This window comes from Lissotriton vulgaris, chromosome 8 (genome assembly GCF_964263255.1).
Source record: "Lissotriton vulgaris chromosome 8, aLisVul1.2, whole genome shotgun sequence".
Taxonomy (NCBI): domain Eukaryota; kingdom Metazoa; phylum Chordata; class Amphibia; order Caudata; family Salamandridae; genus Lissotriton; species Lissotriton vulgaris.
The window spans coordinates 1,493,006,235-1,493,024,868 of NC_141696.1; positions in this window are offsets into that span (position 1 = coordinate 1,493,006,235).

The following is an 18,634-nucleotide window of genomic DNA, read 5'->3' on the forward strand; positions in this document are numbered from 1 at the left end:
ACAGCTGCGTAAAGGCCCAGAAGAGAAGTCTTCAGTGATCACCTGTGTCTGTAACGTTGCCGCTGCGCCGATAGGCGCCGAGGTACCTCGAGTGAGCAGTCCATCACAGTGGTAGAAAGGGCGGATAGGTTGCATAGCCTAGTGTGTGTGGGGAGGGGCTAAACTGGCGAGGCTTCTGTGCGTGTTCACTTGCCTCTTGTTTATGAAGGGTCAGAGACCGATTAGCGCAGCAAATGAGGAGAAAGCAGTCGGTGGTACCTCTTTGGGTGAATGTATTGTGCTTTTCCAGCACTGCAGCTGCGTAAAGGCCCAGAAGAGTTGTCTCGAGTGACCACGTGTGTCTGTAACTTTGCCACCGCGCCGTTTGGCGCCAAGGTCCCTCGAGTGAGCTGTCCATCACAGTGGGGGAAAGGGCGGGAAGAGGTTGCATAGCCTAGTGTGTGGGGCGGGGCCAAACGGGCGGGGCTTCTGTACGAGTTCACATGCCTCTTGTTTATAAAGGGTCAGAGACCATCAGAGCATCAGATGAGGAGAAATCAGCTTCCTGGTCACTGGAAGTACAGGAGGATTGCGCTCGAGAAACTCGTGGATGCCTAGACCTCCATCACGGATTACAGCTAATTGTAGACTGTAGCCTCGACCTTGCTCACTAGGTTCTTGGGCTGATTATAATGCGTTACTGAAGTTTAGCTTCATCCGGGGCACGTGCTGTTTCTTTTGTATCTGTAAGTGCTTCCTGTTGAGGTTTAATTTTTGAAACAGGAGCATCGTGCCAAAATGAATCCTGCCTGCATATTTATCCACGAAGATGCCACCATGTTGTGCCATACCTCTACTCAACTGGAGTACTTTCTACTGGGTAGTCAGTAAGTGCTACCTCGTTGGGTAAATGTATGGTGCTTTTCCTACACTACAGCTGCGTAAAGGCCCAGAAGAGAAGTCTTCAGTGATCACCTGTGTCTGTGACTTTGCCACTGCGCTGATAGGCGCCGAGGTACCTCGAGTGAGCTGTCCATCACAGTGGGGGAAAGGGCGGGATAGGTTGCATAGCCTAGTCTGTGTGGGGAGGGGTTAAACTGGCGAGGCTTCTGTGCGAGTTCACATGCCTCTTGTTTATGAAGGGTCAGAGACCGATCAGCTCAGTAAATGATAAGAAAGCAGTCGGTGGTACCTCTTTGGGTGAATGTATTGTGCTTTTCCAGCACTGCAGCTGCGTAAAGGCCCAGAAGAGTTGTATCGAGTGACCACGTGTGTCTGTAACTTTGCCACCGCGCCGTTTGGCGCCAAGGTCCCTCGAGTGAGCTGTCCATCACAGTGGGGGAAAAGGCGGGAAGAGGTTGCATAGCCTAGTGTGTGGGGCGGGGCCAAACGGGCCGGGCTTCTGTACGAGTTCACATGCCTCTTGTTTATAAAGGGTCAGAGACCATCAGAGCATCAGATGAGGTGAAATCAGCCTCCTGGTCACTGGAAGTACAGGAGGATTGCGCTCGAGAAACTCGTGGATGCCTAGACCTCCATCACGGATTACAGCTAATTGTAGACTGTAGCCTCGACCTTGCTCACTAGGTTCTTGGGCTGATTATAATGCGTTACTGAAGTTTAGCTTCATCCGGGGCACGTGCTGTTTCTTTTGTATCTGTAAGTGCTTCCTGTTGAGGTTTAATTTTTGAAACAGGAGCATCGTGCCAAAATGAATCCTGCCTGCATATTTATCCACGAAGATGCCACCATTTTGTGCCATACCTCTACTCAACTGGAGTACTTTCTACTGGGTAGTCAGTAAGTGCTACCTCGTTGGGTAAATATATGGTGCTTTTCCTACACTACAGCTGCGTAAAGGCCCAGAAGAGAAGTCTTCAGTGATCACCTGTGTCTGTGACTTTGCCACTGCGCTGATAGGCGCCGAGGTATCTCGAGTGAGCTGTCCATCACAGTGGGGGAAAGGGCGGGATAGGTTGCATAGCCTAGTCTGTGTGGGGAGGGGTTAAACTGGCGAGGCTTCTGTGCGAGTTCACATGCCTCTTGTTTATGAAGGGTCAGAGACCGATCAGCTCAGTAAATGATAAGAAAGCAGTCGGTGGTACCTCTTTGGGTGAATATATTGTGATTTCCAGCACTGCAGCTGCGTGAAGGCCCAGAAGAGTTGTATTCAGGGATCACCTGTGTCTGTAACGTTGCCGCTGCGCCGATAGGCGCCGAGGTACCTCGAGTGAGCAGTCCATCACAGTGGTGGAAAGGGCGGATAGGTTGCATAGCCTAGTGTGTGTGGGGAGGGGCTAAACTGGCGAGGCTTCTGTGCGTGTTCACTTGCCTCTTGTTTATGAAGGGTCAGAGACCGATTAGCGCAGCAAATGAGGAGAAAGCAGTCGGTGGTACCTCTTTGGGTGAATGTATTGTGCTTTTCCAGCACTGCAGCTGCGTAAAGGCCCAGAAGAGTTGTCTCGAGTGACCACGTGTGTCTGTAACTTTGCCACCGCGCCGTTTGGCGCCAAGGTCCCTCGAGTGAGCTGTCCATCACAGTGGGGGAAAGGGAGGGGAAGAGGTTGCATAGCCTAGTGTGTGGGGCGGGGCCAAACGGGCGGGGCTTCTGTACGAGTTCACATGCCTCTTGTTTATAAAGGGTCAGAGACCATCAGAGCATCAGATGAGGAGAAATCAGCCTCCTGGTCACTGGAAGTACAGGAGGATTGCGCTCGAGAAACTCGTGGATGCCTAGACCTCCATCACGGATTACAGCTAATTGTAGACTGTAGCCTCGACCTTGCTCACTAGGTTCTTGGGCTGATTATAATGCGTTACTGAAGTTTAGCTTCATCCGGGGCACGTGCTGTTTCTTTTGTATCTGTAAGTGCTTCCTGTTGAGGTTTAATTTTTGAAACAGGAGCATCATGCCAAAATGAATCCTGCCTGCATATTTATCCACGAAGATGCCACCATGTTGTGCCATACCTCTACTCAACTGGAGTACTTTCTACTGGGTAGTCAGTAAGTGCTACCTCGTTGGGTAAATGTATGGTGCTTTTCCTACACTACAGCTGCGTAAAGGCCCAGAAGAGAAGTCTTCAGTGATCACCTGTGTCTGTGACTTTGCCACTGCGCTGATAGGCGCCGAGGTACCTCGAGTGAGCTGTCCATCACAGTGGGGGAAAGGGCGGGATAGGTTGCATAGCCTAGTCTGTGTGGGGAGGGGTTAAACTGGCGAGGCTTCTGTGCGAGTTCACATGCCTCTTGTTTATGAAGGGTCAGAGACCGATCAGCTCAGTAAATGATAAGAAAGCAGTCGGTGGTACCTCTTTGGGTGAATGTATTGTGCTTTTCCAGCACTGCAGCTGCGTAAAGGCCCAGAAGAGAAGTCTTCAGTCATCACCTGTGTCTGTGACTTTCCCACTGCGCTGATAGGCGCCGAGGTACCTCGAGTGAGCAGTCCATCACAGTGGTGGAAAGGGCGGATAGGTTGCATAGCCTAGTGTGTGTGGGGAGGGGCCAAACTGGCGAGGCTTCTGTGCGTGTTCACTTGCCTCTTGTTTATGAAGGGTCAGAGACCGATTAGCGCAGCAAATGAGGAGAAAGCAGTCGGTGGTACCTCTTTGGGTGAATGTATTGTGCTTTTCCAGCACTGCAGCTGCGTAAAGGCCCAGAAGAGTTGTCTCGAGTGACCACGTGTGTCTGTAACTTTGCCACCGCGCCGTTTGGCGCCAAGGTCCCTCGAGTGAGCTGTCCATCACAGTGGGGGAAAGGGCGGGAAGAGGTTGCATAGCCTAGTGTGTGGGGCGGGGCCAAACGGGCGGGGCTTCTGTACGAGTTCACATGCCTCTTGTTTATAAAGGGTCAGAGACCATCAGAGCATCAGATGAGGAGAAATCAGCCTCCTGGTCACTTGAAGTACAGGAGGATTGCGCTCGAGAAACTCGTGGATGCCTAGACCTCCATCACGGATTACAGCTAATTGTAGACTGTAGCCTCGACCTTGCTCACTAGGTTCTTGGGCTGATTATAATGCGTTACTGAAGTTTAGCTTCATCCGGGGCACGTGCTGTTTCTTTTGTATCTGTAAGTGCTTCCTGTTGAGGTTTAATTTTTGAAACAGGAGCATCGTGCCAAAATGAATCCTGCCTGCATATTTATCCACGAAGATGCCACCATGTTGTGCCATACCTCTACTCAACTGGAGTACTTTCTACTGGGTAGTCAGTAAGTGCTACCTCGTTGGGTAAATGTATGGTGCTTTTCCTACACTACAGCTGCGTAAAGGCCCAGAAGAGAAGTCTTCAGTGATCACCTGTGTCTGTGACTTTGCCACTGCGCTGATAGGCGCCGAGGTACCTCGAGTGAGCTGTCCATCACAGTGGGGGAAAGGGCGGGATAGGTTGCATAGCCTAGTCTGTGTGGGGAGGGGTTAAACTGGCGAGGCTTCTGTGCGAGTTCACATGCCTCTTGTTTATGAAGGGTCAGAGACCGATCAGCTCAGTAAATGATAAGAAAGCAGTCGGTGGTACCTCTTTGGGTGAATGTATTGTGCTTTTCCAGCACTGCAGCTGCGTAAAGGCCCAGAAGAGAAGTCTTCAGTGATCACCTGTGTCTGTGACTTTGCCACTGCGCTGATAGGCGCCGAGGTACCTCGAGTGAGCTGTCCATCACAGTGGGGGAAAGGGCGGGATAGGTTGCATAGCCTAGACAGTGACTTTGCCACTGCGCTGATAGGCGCCGAGGTACCTCGAGTGAGCTGTCCATCACAGTGGGGGAAAGGGCGGGATAGGTTGCATAGCCTAGTCTGTGTGGGGAGGGGTTAAACTGGCGAGGCTTCTGTGCGAGTTCACATGCCTCTTGTTTATGAAGGGTCAGAGACCGATCAGCTCAGTAAATTATAAGAAAGCAGTCGGTGGTACCTCTTTGGGTGAATGTATTGTGCTTTTCCAGCACTGCAGCTGCGTAAAGGCCCAGAAGAGAAGTCTTCAGTGATCACCTGTGTCTGTGACTTTGCCACTGCGCTGATAGGCGCCGAGGTACCTCGAGTGAGCTGTCCATCACAGTGGGGGAAAGGGTGGGATAGGTTGCATAGCCTAGTCAGTCACTTTGCCACTGCGCTGATAGGCGCCGAGGTACCTCGAGTGAGCTGTCCATCACAGTGGGGGAAAGGGCGGGATAGGTTGCATAGCCTAGTCTGTGTGGGGAGGGGTTAAACTGGCGAGGCTTCTGTGCAAGTTCACATGCCTCTTGTTTATGAAGGGTCAGAGACCGATCAGCTCAGTAAATGATAAGAAAGCAGTCGGTGGTACCTCTTTGGGTGAATGTATTGTGCTTTTCCAGCACTGCAGCTGCGTGAAGGCCCAGAAGAGTTGTATTCAGGGATCACCTGTGTCTGTAACGTTGCCACTGCGCCGATAGGCGCCGAGGTACCTCGAGTGAGCTGTCCATCACAGTGGGGTAAAGGGCTGGATAGGTTGCATAGCCTAGTGTGTGTGGGGAGGGGCCAAACTGGCGAGGCTTCTGTGCGTGTTCACTTGCCTCTTGTTTATGAAGGGTCAGAGACTGATCAGCTCAGTAAATGATAAGAAAGCAGTCGGTGGTACCTCTTTGGGTAAATGTATTGTGCTTTTCCAGCACTGCAGCTCCGTGAAGGCCCAGAAGAGTTGTCTCGAGTGACCACGTGTGTCTGTAACTTTGCCACCGCGCCGTTTGGCGCCAAGGTCCCTCGAGTGAGCTGTCCATCACAGTGGGGGAAAGGGCGGGAAGAGGTTGCATAGCCTAGTGTGTGGGGCGGGGCCAAACGGGCGGGGCTTCTGTACGAGTTCACATGCCTCTTGTTTATAAAGGGTCAGAGACCATCAGAGCATCAGATGAGGAGAAATCAGCCTCCTGGTCACTGGAAGTACAGGAGGATTGCGCTCGAGAAACTCGTGGATGCCTAGACCTCCATCACGGATTAAAGCTAATTTTAGACGGTAGCCTCGACCTTGCTCATTAGGTTCTTGGGCTGATTATAATGCGTTACTGAAGTTTAGCTTCAACCGGGGCACGTGCTGTTTCTTTTGTATCTGTAAGTGCTTCCTGTTGAGGTTTAATTTTTGAAACAGGAGCATCGTGCCAAAATGAATCCTGCCTGCATATTTATCCACGAAGATGCCACCATGTTGTGCCATACCTCTACTCAACTGGAGTACTTTCTACTGGGTAGTCAGTAAGTGCTACCTCGTTGGGTAAATGTATGGTGCTTTTCCTACACTACAGCTGCGTAAAGGCCCAGAAGAGAAGTCTTCAGTGATCACCTGTGTCTGTGACTTTGCCACTGCGCTGATAGGCGCCGAGGTACCTCGAGTGAGCTGTCCATCACAGTGGGGGAAAGGGCGGGATAGGTTGCATAGCCTAGTCTGTGTGGGGAGGGGTTAAACTGGCGAGGCTTCTGTGCGAGTTCACATGCCTCTTGTTTATGAAGGGTCAGAGACCGATCAGCTCAGTAAATGATAAGAAAGCAGTCGGTGGTACCTCTTTGGGTGAATGTATTGTGCTTTTCCAGCACTGCAGCTGCGTAAAGGCCCAGAAGAGAAGTCTTAAGTGATCACCTGTGTCTGTGACTTTGCCACTGCGCTGATAGGCGCCGAGGTACCTCGAGTGAGCTGTCCATCACAGTGGGGGAAAGGGCGGGATAGGTTGCATAGCCTAGTCTGTGCGGGGAGGGGTTAAACTGGCGAGGCTTCTGTGCGAGTTCACATGCCTCTTGTTTATGAAGGGTCAGAGACCGATCAGCTCAGTAAATGATAAGAAAGCAGTCGGTGGTACCTCTTTGTGTAAATGTATTGCGCTTTTCCAGCACTGCAGCTGCGTGAAGGCCCAGAAGAGTTGTATTCAGTGATCACCTGTGTCTGTGACTTTGCCACTGCGCCGATATGCGCCGAGGTACCTCGAGGGAGCTGTCCATCAAAGTGGGGTAAAGGGCTGGATAGGTTGCATAGCCTAGTGTGTGTGGGGAGGGGCCAAACTGGCGAGGCTTCTGTGCGTGTTCACTTGCCTCTTGTTTATGATGGGTCAGAGACTGATCAGCTCAGTAAATGATAAGAAAGCAGTCGGTGGTACCTCTTTGGGTAAATGTATTGTGCTTTTCCAGCACTGCAGCTGTGTGAAGGCCCAGAAGAGTTGTCTCGAGTGACCACGTGTGTCTGTAACTTTGCCACCGCGCCGTTTGGCGCCAAGGTCCCTCGAGTGAGCTGTCCATCACAGTGGGGGAAAGGGCGGGAAGAGGTTGCATAGCCTAGTGTGTGGGGCGGGGCCAAACGGGCGGGGCTTTTGTACGAGTTCACATGCCTCTTGTTTATAAAGGGTCAGAGACCATCAGAGCATCACTTAAGACTTCTCTTCTGGGCCTTTACGCAGCTGCAGTGCTGGAAAAGCACAATACATTCACCCAAAGAGGTACCACCGACTGCTTTCTTATCATTTACTGAGCTGATCGGTCTCTGACCCTTCATAAACAAGAGGCATGTGAACTCGCACAGAAGCCTCGCCAGTTTAACCCCTCCCCACACAGACTAGGCTGTCGGACCGTAAACAAGAACTGTGGTACTCAGACCTACTACGCACGGAGAAAAGAGCTTGCAGAAAGCTGGAGAAAGCCTGGAGACTCTCGCGCAGCACGGTTGATAGAGACAGGTATAGCTCAGCAATGAGACTCTATCATAAAAACATCAGAGCTGCCCGTAAGTCCCATATTATCTCCCAACTCTCTGGGGCCGGCAACGACCCCAAAATGTTGTACCAGGTGCTCTGCACATTTACCAAGCCCGTCGCTTGCGACAGTGCAGAAGTGATAACCCAAAAACTGTGCGACGACACGGCCGGTTTTTTCTGTGATAAAATAGATGCCATTTACCAAAAAATCTCCCAATCTAACACATCTGTGGATGAGAATGTCCCTTCTTCCAGTTCCCAGCCTGGAACAGCCTGTGCTGCCCCAGCCTCACTATCATCCATACCTGAGATCTCTTTAGACCAGGTTAACTCTCTGATTGGGACCATTAAGTCAGGCAGCCCTGTAGACCTTATACCTGCCCGGGTCATGCACCTCATTGGGAGTGTCCTTAGCCCCTGCATTCGGACGGTGATTAACCGTTCCCTATCTGAGGGACTGGTCCCTCGGAGATGGAAGGAGGCCATAGTCAAACCTATCAGGAAGAACACCGCCATCCCTTGGTCAGACATGACCAACCTGAGGCCAATCTCCCTCTTGCCATTCATCGGCAAATTGACTGAGAAGCATGTCAATCACCACCTCTCCACCTTTATTGAGCAGACATGCAGCTTAGACCATTCTCAGTCTGGGTTCAGGCCCAGGCATGGTACTGAGACCGCCCTCCTCTCCGTTACGGATACCATACGCATGTCCCTTGATAGAGGGTTGTCTGTGGTGTTGGTGCTGCTGGACTTGTCCGCAGCATTCGACACCATATCCCATGCCACTCTCCTTACCAGATTAAGGGAGATAGGCATCGATAAATCTGCCCTGGCATGGTTTACCAGCTTTCTTTCAGAGCGGACTCAGACAGTGAATATGGGCTCCTTCAGTTCCTCCTCGGCTAACATCATCAGAGGAGTCCCACAGGGCTCATGTCTTAGCCCTACGTTGTTCAACGTATATGTCTCCTCTCTGGCCGACATGATAAGGTCCTTTGGGTTCATGCCTATCTCCTACGCTGACGACACGCAGCTGCTGTTTACTTTCAAGACCTTTACGCCTGAGATTAGACAAACTTTCTCTAACGGCATGACTGCAATCGCCAGCTGGATGGCCAAAAACTTTCTACAGTGCAATGTGGGAAAGTCTGAGGTCATGTTATTCGGAGAGGCGAGAATCCTGTGGACCCCAGACTGGTGGCCTCCGAGCTTGGGACAGGCCCCGCCCCCCAAACAAGTAGTAAAGAACCTGGGGGTGCGTCTAGACCATGACCTTACCCTTTTTCACCATGCCAGCACCACTGCAGGGTCCTGCTTCCACATTATCGGCCTCCTTCGGAAGGTGTTCCCCCTTCTACCTGACGATACCCGGAAGACCCTGGTCCAGGCCCTCGTTTTGAGCCGCCTGGACTATTGTAATGGTCTTCTCCTAGCAGCCAATGAGGGAGTGCTTAATAAACTACAGGTGGTGCAGAATACCGCAGCACGGCTGGTGACCAATACCCCTCCCAGAACACCGTCCCTCCCCCTCCTTAAAGCCCTTCATTGGCTTCCTATCCGGAAACGGATAGAATTCAAGATCAGCTGTGTAATACATAAAAGCTTACACAATTTGGGACCACACTACTTCACAGACAAGTTTGTCTACCACCGTCCTTCCCGCATCCTTAGGTCCTCCAACCAACAGCTGCTCCAAGTTCCTAGACATTATAAGACCAGACAGGGAGGCCGAGCCCTATCCATCATGGGTCCTCGTCTATGGAACAACCTCCCCCTCTCCCTCAGAGAATGCCAGAGTCACTCAGTTTTCAGGAAACGTCTAAAGACTGTACTATTCTAGGAGGAGCTCTTTGACCTGTCCATCTCACAGCACCGCGCGGAGATACACCTTCGGGTGTGATGCCGGCGCGTAACAAGCCTATAAATAAATAAATAAATAAATAAATCAGATGAGGAGAAATCAGCCTCCTGGTCACTGGAAGTACAGGAGGATTGCGCTCGAGAAACTTGTGGATGCCTAGACCTCCATCACGGATTACAGCTAATTGTAGACTGTAGCCTCGACCTTGCTCACTAGGTTCTTGGGCTGATTATAATGCGTTACTGAAGTTTAGCTTCAACCGGGGCACGTGCTGTTTCTTTTGTATATGTAAGTGCTTCCTGTTGAGGTTTAATTTTTGAAACAGGAGCATCGTGCCAAAATGAATCCTGCCTGCATATTTATCCACGAAGATGCCACCATGTTGTGCCATACCTCTACTCAACTGGAGTACTTTCTACTGGGTAGTCAGTAAGTGCTACCTCGTTGGGTAAATGTATGGTGCTTTTCCTACACTACAGCTGCGTAAAGGCCCAGAAGAGAAGTCTTCAGTGATCACCTGTGTCTGTGACTTTGCCACTGCGCTGATAGGCGCCGAGGTACCTCGAGTGAGCTGTCCATCACAGTGGGGGAAAGGGCGGGATAGGTTGCATAGCCTAGTGTGTGTGGGGAGGGGCCAAACTGGCGAGGCTTCTGTGCGTGTTCACTTGCCTCTTGTTTATGAAGGGTCAGAGACCGATTAGCGCAGCAAATGAGGAGAAAGCAGTCGGTGGTACCTCTTTGGGTGAATGTATTGTGCTTTTCCAGCACTGCAGCTGCGTAAAGGCCCAGAAGAGTTGTCTCGAGTGACCACGTGTGTCTGTAACTTTGCCACCGCGCCATTTGGCGCCAAGGTCCCTCGAGTGAGCTGTCCATCACAGTGGGGGAAAGGGCGGGAAGAGGTTGCATAGCCTAGTGTGTGGGGCGGGGCCAAACGGGCCGGGCTTCTGTACGAGTTCACATGCCTCTTGTTTATAAAGGGTCAGAGACCATCAGAGCATCAGATGAGGAGAAATCAGCCTCCTGGTCACTGGAAGTACAGGAGGATTGCGCTCGAGAAACTCGTGGATGCCTAGACCTCCATCACGGATTACAGCTAATTTTAGACTGTAGCCTCGACCTTGCTCACTAGGTTCTTGGGCTGATTATAATGCGTTACTGAAGTTTAGCTTCAACCGGGGCACGTGCTGTTTCTTTTGTATATGTAAGTGCTTCCTGTTGAGGTTTAATTTTTGAAACAGGAGCATCGTGCCAAAATGAATCCTGCCTGCATATTTATCCACGAAGATGCCACCATGTTGTGCCATACCTCTACTCAACTGGAGTACTTTCTACTGGGTAGTCAGTAAGTGCTACCTCGTTGGGTAAATGTATGGTGCTTTTCCTACACTACAGCTGCGTAAAGGCCCAGAAGAGAAGTCTTCAGTGATCACCTGTGTCTGTGACTTTGCCACTGCGCTGATAGGCGCCGAGGTACCTCGAGTGAGCTGTCCATCACAGTGGGGGAAAGGGCGGGATAGGTTGCATAGCCTAGTGTGTGTGGGGAGGGGCCAAACTGGCGAGGCTTCTGTGCGTGTTCACTTGCCTCTTGTTTATGAAGGGTCAGAGACCGATTAGCGCAGCAAATGAGGAGAAAGCAGTCGGTGGTACCTCTTTGGGTGAATGTATTGTGCTTTTCCAGCACTGCAGCTGCGTAAAGGCCCAGAAGAGTTGTCTCGAGTGACCATGTGTGTCTGTAACTTTGCCACCGCGACGTTTGGCGCCAAGGTCCCTCGAGTGAGCTGTCCATCACAGTGGGGGAAAAGGCGGGAAGAGGTTGCATAGCCTAGTGTGTGGGGCGGGGCCAAACGGGCCGGGCTTCTGTACGAGTTCACATGCCTCTTGTTTATAAAGGGTCAGAGACCATCAGAGCATCAGATGAGGAGAAATCAGCCTCCTGGTCACTGGAAGTACAGGAGGATTGTGCTCGAGAAACTCGTGGATGCCTAGACTTCCATCATGGATTACAGCTAATTGTAGACTGTAGCCTCGACCATGCTCACTAGGTTCTTGGGCTGATTATAATGCGTTACTGAAGTTTAGCTTCATCCGGGGCACGTGCTGTTTCTTTTGTATCTGTAAGTGCTTCCTGTTGAGGTTTAATTTTTGAAACAGGAGTATCGTGCCAAAATGAATCCTGCCTGCATATTTATCCACGAAGATGCCACCATGTTGTGCCATACCTCTACTCAACTGGAGTACTTTCTACTGGGTAGTCAGTAAGTGCTACCTCGTTGGGTAAATGTATGGTGCTTTTCCTACACTACAGCTGCGTAAAGGCCCAGAAGAGAAGTCTTCAGATCACCTGTGTCTGTGACTTTGCCACTGCGCTGATAGGCGCCTAGGTACCTCGAGTGAGCTGTCCATCACAGTGGGGGAAAGGGCGGGATAGGTTGCATAGCCTAGTCTGTGTGGGGAGGGGTTAAACTGGCGAGGCTTCTGTGCGAGTTCACATGCCTCTTGTTTATGGAGGGTCAGAGACCGATCAGCTCAGTAAATGATAAGAAAGCAGTCGGTGGTACCTCTTTGGGTGAATGTATTGTGCTTTTCCAGCACTGCAGCTGCGTAAAGGCCCAGAAGAGAAGTCTTCAGTGATCACCTGTGTCTGTGACTTTGCCACTGCGCTGATAGGCGCCTGGGTACCTCGAGTGAGCTGTCCATCACAGTGGGGGAAAGGGCAGAATAGGTTGCATAGCCTAGTCAGTGACTTTGCCACTGCGCTGATAGGCGCCGAGGTACCCCGAGTGAGCTGTCCATCACAGTGGGGGAAAGGGCGTGATAGGTTGCATAGCCTAGTCTGTGTGGGGAGGGGTTAAACTGGCGAGGCTTCTGTGCGAGTTCACATGCCTCTTGTTTATGAAGGGTCAGAGACCGATCAGCTCAGTAAATGATAAGAAAGCAGTCGGTGGTACCTCTTTGGGTGAATGTATTGTGCTTTTCCAGCACTGCAGCTGCGTAAAGGCCAGAAGAGTTGTATTCAGGGATCACCTGTGTCTGTAACGTTGCCACTGCGCCAATAGGCGCCGAGGTACCTCGAGTGAGCTGTCCATCACAGTGGGGGAAAGGGCGGGATAGGTTGCATAGCCTAGTGTGTGTGGGGAGGGGCCAAATTGGCGAGGCTTCTGTGTGTGTGCACTTGCCTCTTGTTTATGAAGGGTCAGAGACCGATTAGCGCAGCAAATGAGGAGAAAGCAGTCGGTGGTACCTCTTTGGGTGAATGTATTGTGCTTTTCAAACACTACAGCTGCGTATAGGCCCAGAAGAGTTGTCTCGAGTGACCACGTGTGTCTGTAACTTTGCCACCGCGCCGTTTGGCGCCAAGGTCCCTTGAGTGAGCTGTCCATCACAGTGGGGGAAAGGGCGGGAAGATATTGCATAGCCTAGTGTGTGGGGCGGGGCCAAACGGGCGGGGCTTCTGTGCAGTTCACATGCCTCTTGTTTATAAAGGGTCAGAGACCATCAGAGCATCAGATGAGGAGAAATCAGCCTCCTGGTCACTGGAAGTACAGGAGGATTGCGCTCGAGAAACTCGTGGATGCCTAGACTTCCATCATGGATTACAGCTAATTTTAGACTGTAGCCTCGACCTTGCTCACTAGGTTCTTGGGCTGATTATAATGCGTTACTGAAGTTTAGCTTCAACCGGGGCACGTGCTGTTTCTTTTGTATATGTAAGTGCTTCCTGTTGAGGTTTAATTTTTGAAACAGGAGCATCGTGCCAAAATGAATCCTGCCTGCATATTTATCCACGAAGATGCCACCATGTTGTGCCATACCTCTACTCAACTGGAGTACTTTCTACTGGGTAGTCAGTAAGTGCTACCTCGTTGGGTAAATGTATGGTGCTTTTCCTACACTACAGCTGCGTAAAGGCCCAGAAGAGAAGTCTTCAGTGATCACCTGTGTCTGTAACGTTGCCGCTGCGCCGATAGGCGCCGAGGTACCTCGAGTGAGCAGTCCATCACAGTGGTGGAAAGGGCGGATAGGTTGCATAGCCTAGTGTGTGTGGGGAGGGGCTAAACTGGCGAGGCTTCTGTGCGTGTTCACTTGCCTCTTGTTTATGAAGGGTCAGAGACCGATTAGCGCAGCAAATGAGGAGAAAGCAGTCGGTGGTACCTCTTTGGGTGAATGTATTGTGCTTTTCCAGCACTGCAGCTGCGTAAAGGCCCAGAAGAGTTGTCTCGAGTGACCACGTGTGTCTGTAACTTTGCCACCGCGCCGTTTGGCGCCAAGGTCCCTCGAGTGAGCTGTCCATCACAGTGGGGGAAAGGGCGGGAAGAGGTTGCATAGCCTAGTGTGTGGGGCGGGGCCAAACGGGCGGGGCTTCTGTACGAGTTCACATGCCTCTTGTTTATAAAGGGTCAGAGACCATCAGAGCATCAGATGAGGAGAAATCAGCTTCCTGGTCACTGGAAGTACAGGAGGATTGCGCTCGAGAAACTCGTGGATGCCTAGACCTCCATCACGGATTACAGCTAATTGTAGACTGTAGCCTCGACCTTGCTCACTAGGTTCTTGGGCTGATTATAATGCGTTACTGAAGTTTAGCTTCATCCGGGGCACGTGCTGTTTCTTTTGTATCTGTAAGTGCTTCCTGTTGAGGTTTAATTTTTGAAACAGGAGCATCGTGCCAAAATGAATCCTGCCTGCATATTTATCCACGAAGATGCCACCATGTTGTGCCATACCTCTACTCAACTGGAGTACTTTCTACTGGGTAGTCAGTAAGTGCTACCTCGTTGGGTAAATGTATGGTGCTTTTCCTACACTACAGCTGCGTAAAGGCCCAGAAGAGAAGTCTTCAGTGATCACCTGTGTCTGTAACGTTGCCGCTGCGCCGATAGGCGCCGAGGTACCTCGAGTGAGCAGTCCATCACAGTGGTAGAAAGGGCGGATAGGTTGCATAGCCTAGTGTGTGTGGGGAGGGGCTAAACTGGCGAGGCTTCTGTGCGTGTTCACTTGCCTCTTGTTTATGAAGCAGGGGCGGATTGGCAAGGCGGGCATTCGGGCATGGGCCGAAGGGCCGGTGCCTCAGTGCCCTCTGTGGGCCGTTTTTTTCTCCCCTGTCCCAATCCACAGAGAGTGGACTAGGAAAGGGGAGAAAAAAAAACGGCCCACAGAGTGCACGGAGACAGACAGAGAAAATGAAAGCAGCCTCGCTGTGCGGCCGGACAGCGATTGTCAGCTGTGGCCTCTCCTTCACCCCTGCCCTGCCAAGCAATCAAGCTGAGGCTGGGCAGGGGTGATTGTTTGCAATGATCGGCCTCCCTGGGGGCCAGGTGTTTCTCAGGCCTTTGAGCCATTTGCACCTCGGCCCCCCTGGGGCCCATGCAGCCCAGAAACGGGGTTAGTCTTAACACCTCACCCACAGCCCTTCAGATTCAGGGCATAGTGGGCGAGGAAGAATGGGTCTTGCTGTGGGGGCCAGGTGATGTTTGGAATTTTTTTATTTTATTTATTTATGCAATTTTATATAGCGCAGACTTTACCCGAAGGTGTCAGAGCGCTTCACACTAGGAACAGCAATAATACATGAGGAGAAAAATTACAAGTGGACAAATTACAAAAGCAAACGTTAAGTTACATGAATCGAAAGTGACAATAGTGAGCAACCAAAATACATGAGGTAGCAATCGGTACATTACAGGAGGAAAAAGTGGTATGTGTGCAGGTTACAAAAGCGTACAAAGTACAAGTAGAGGTATAATACTGCAATAAATGGCAGACACTCCAGCACAAGAACAAAAGGTACGTAGGCAATGGTGGCACTTGTGCAAGTATCTAAAGCAAACAAAAGTGAGAGGTAGCATACAGTGTGATACCTAAGAAAAGTGACGTGTGCAAGTTACAAAAGGGTACCATACACAGGTACAAGGGTAATACTACAGAAAATGGTAAACACTCAAACTGCCAGAACACACTGGGAAGGCACTTCCCATGCACCAGCTTCACCTCAGCCTCCCCCCTGGCTACCTGGCTACCTTGGATGACCCAGAAAGCTGTGTTTTGTGCTCCCCTGCCAGGACATTTTCCCGAGGCCTGGAGGGCTGATTAATTTACTAATTGCAGGGGCCTTACCTGTTCATGTGCTCCTGAGCTGAAGGTCTGGGGAGGGCTAAGTAGGTTAGTAATAGCAGGGGCTTTGCTGCTTTTCAGGTGCTCCTGTGCTGGAGGACTTCAATAATTTTGTGACAGAAAGGGGCCTTGCTATTTTTTTTAGTTGCTCAGCATGTAGGCCATTGGCACCTTTGCCCTGTGTCCTGTGCAAGAACAGTATACCCCCACTTTCATTCCTTGTCTGTGCAAATAATGTTTCATGAAAGGGCACGCCCCTTGAATGTGGGCCACGCCCCTCAAATATGGGCCACGCCTCTTGAATGTGGGCCACTTTTTTCGTCAGTGCCCGGGCCTAATTGTGATCCCAATCCGACCCTGTTATGAAGGGTCAGAGACCGATTAGCGCAGCAAATGAGGAGAAAGCAGTCGGTGGTACCTCTTTGGGTGAATGTATTGTGCTTTTCCAGCACTGCAGCTGCGTAAAGGCCCAGAAGAGTTGTCTCGAGTGACCACGTGTGTCTGTAACTTTGCCACCGCGCCGTTTGGCGCCAAGGTCCCTCGAGTGAGCTGTCCATCACAGTGGGGGAAAGGGCGGGAAGAGGTTGCATAGCCTAGTGTGTGGGGCGGGGCCAAACGGGCGGGGCTTCTGTACGAGTTCACATGCCTCTTGTTTATAAAGGGTCAGAGACCATCAGAGCATCAGATGAGGAGAAATCAGCTTCCTGGTCACTGGAAGTACAGGAGGATTGCGCTCGAGAAACTCGTGGATGCCTAGACCTCCATCACGGATTACAGCTAATTGTAGACTGTAGCCTCGACCTTGCTCACTAGGTTCTTGGGCTGATTATAATGCGTTACTGAAGTTTAGCTTCATCCGGGGCACGTGCTGTTTCTTTTGTATCTGTAAGTGCTTCCTGTTGAGGTTTAATTTTTGAAACAGGAGCATCGTGCCAAAATGAATCCTGCCTGCATATTTATCCACGAAGATGCCACCATGTTGTGCCATACCTCTACTCAACTGGAGTACTTTCTACTGGGTAGTCAGTAAGTGCTACCTCGTTGGGTAAATGTATGGTGCTTTTCCTACACTACAGCTGCGTAAAGGCCCAGAAGAGAAGTCTTCAGTGATCACCTGTGTCTGTGACTTTGCCACTGCGCTGATAGGCGCCGAGGTACCTCGAGTGAGCTGTCCATCACAGTGGGGGAAAGGGCGGGATAGGTTGCATAGCCTAGTCTGTGTGGGGAGGGGTTAAACTGGCGAGGCTTCTGTGCGAGTTCACATGCCTCTTGTTTATGAAGGGTCAGAGACTGATCAGCTCAGTAAATGATAAGAAAGCAGTCGGTGGTACCTCTTTGGGTAAATGTATTGTGCTTTTCCAGCACTGCAGCTCCGTGAAGGCCCAGAAGAGTTGTCTCGAGTGACCACGTGTGTCTGTAACTTTGCCACCGCGCCGTTTGGCGCCAAGGTCCCTCGAGTGAGCTGTCCATCACAGTGGGGGAAAGGGCGGGAAGAGGTTGCATAGCCTAGTGTGTGGGGCGGGGCCAAACGGGCGGGGCTTCTGTACGAGTTCACATGCCTCTTGTTTATAAAGGGTCAGAGACCATCAGAGCATCAGATGAGGAGAAATCAGCCTCCTGGTCACTGGAAGTACAGGAGGATTGCGCTCGAGAAACTCGTGGATGCCTAGACCTCCATCACGGATTAAAGCTAATTTTAGACGGTAGCCTCGACCTTGCTCATTAGGTTCTTGGGCTGATTATAATGCGTTACTGAAGTTTAGCTTCAACCGGGGCACGTGCTGTTTCTTTTGTATCTGTAAGTGCTTCCTGTTGAGGTTTAATTTTTGAAACAGGAGCATCGTGCCAAAATGAATCCTGCCTGCATATTTATCCACGAAGATGCCACCATGTTGTGCCATACCTCTACTCAACTGGAGTACTTTCTACTGGGTAGTCAGTAAGTGCTACCTCGTTGGGTAAATGTATGGTGCTTTTCCTACACTACAGCTGCGTAAAGGCCCAGAAGAGAAGTCTTCAGTGATCACCTGTGTCTGTGACTTTGCCACTGCGCTGATAGGCGCCGAGGTACCTCGAGTGAGCTGTCCATCACAGTGGGGGAAAGGGCGGGATAGGTTGCATAGCCTAGTCTGTGTGGGGAGGGGTTAAACTGGCGAGGCTTCTGTGCGAGTTCACATGCCTCTTGTTTATGAAGGGTCAGAGACCGATCAGCTCAGTAAATGATAAGAAAGCAGTCGGTGGTACCTCTTTGGGTGAATGTATTGTGCTTTTCCAGCACTGCAGCTGCGTAAAGGCCCAGAAGAGAAGTCTTAAGTGATCACCTGTGTCTGTGACTTTGCCACTGCGCTGATAGGCGCCGAGGTACCTCGAGTGAGCTGTCCATCACAGTGGGGGAAAGGGCGGGATAGGTTGCATAGCCTAGTCTGTGCGGGGAGGGGTTAAACTGGCGAGGCTTCTGTGCGAGTTCACATGCCTCTTGTTTATGAAGGGTCAGAGACCGATCAGCTCAGTAAATGATAAGAAAGCAGTCGGTGGTACCTCTTTGTGTAAATGTATTGCGCTTTTCCAGCACTGCAGCTGCGTGAAGGCCCAGAAGAGTTGTATTCAGTGATCACCTGTGTCTGTGACTTTGCCACTGCGCCGATATGCGCCGAGGTACCTCGAGGGAGCTGTCCATCAAAGTGGGGTAAAGGGCTGGATAGGTTGCATAGCCTAGTGTGTGTGGGGAGGGGCCAAACTGGCGAGGCTTCTGTGCGTGTTCACTTGCCTCTTGTTTATGATGGGTCAGAGACTGATCAGCTCAGTAAATGATAAGAAAGCAGTCGGTGGTACCTCTTTGGGTAAATGTATTGTGCTTTTCCAGCACTGCAGCTGTGTGAAGGCCCAGAAGAGTTGTCTCGAGTGACCACGTGTGTCTGTAACTTTGCCACCGCGCCGTTTGGCGCCAAGGTCCCTCGAGTGAGCTGTCCATCACAGTGGGGGAAAGGGCGGGAAGAG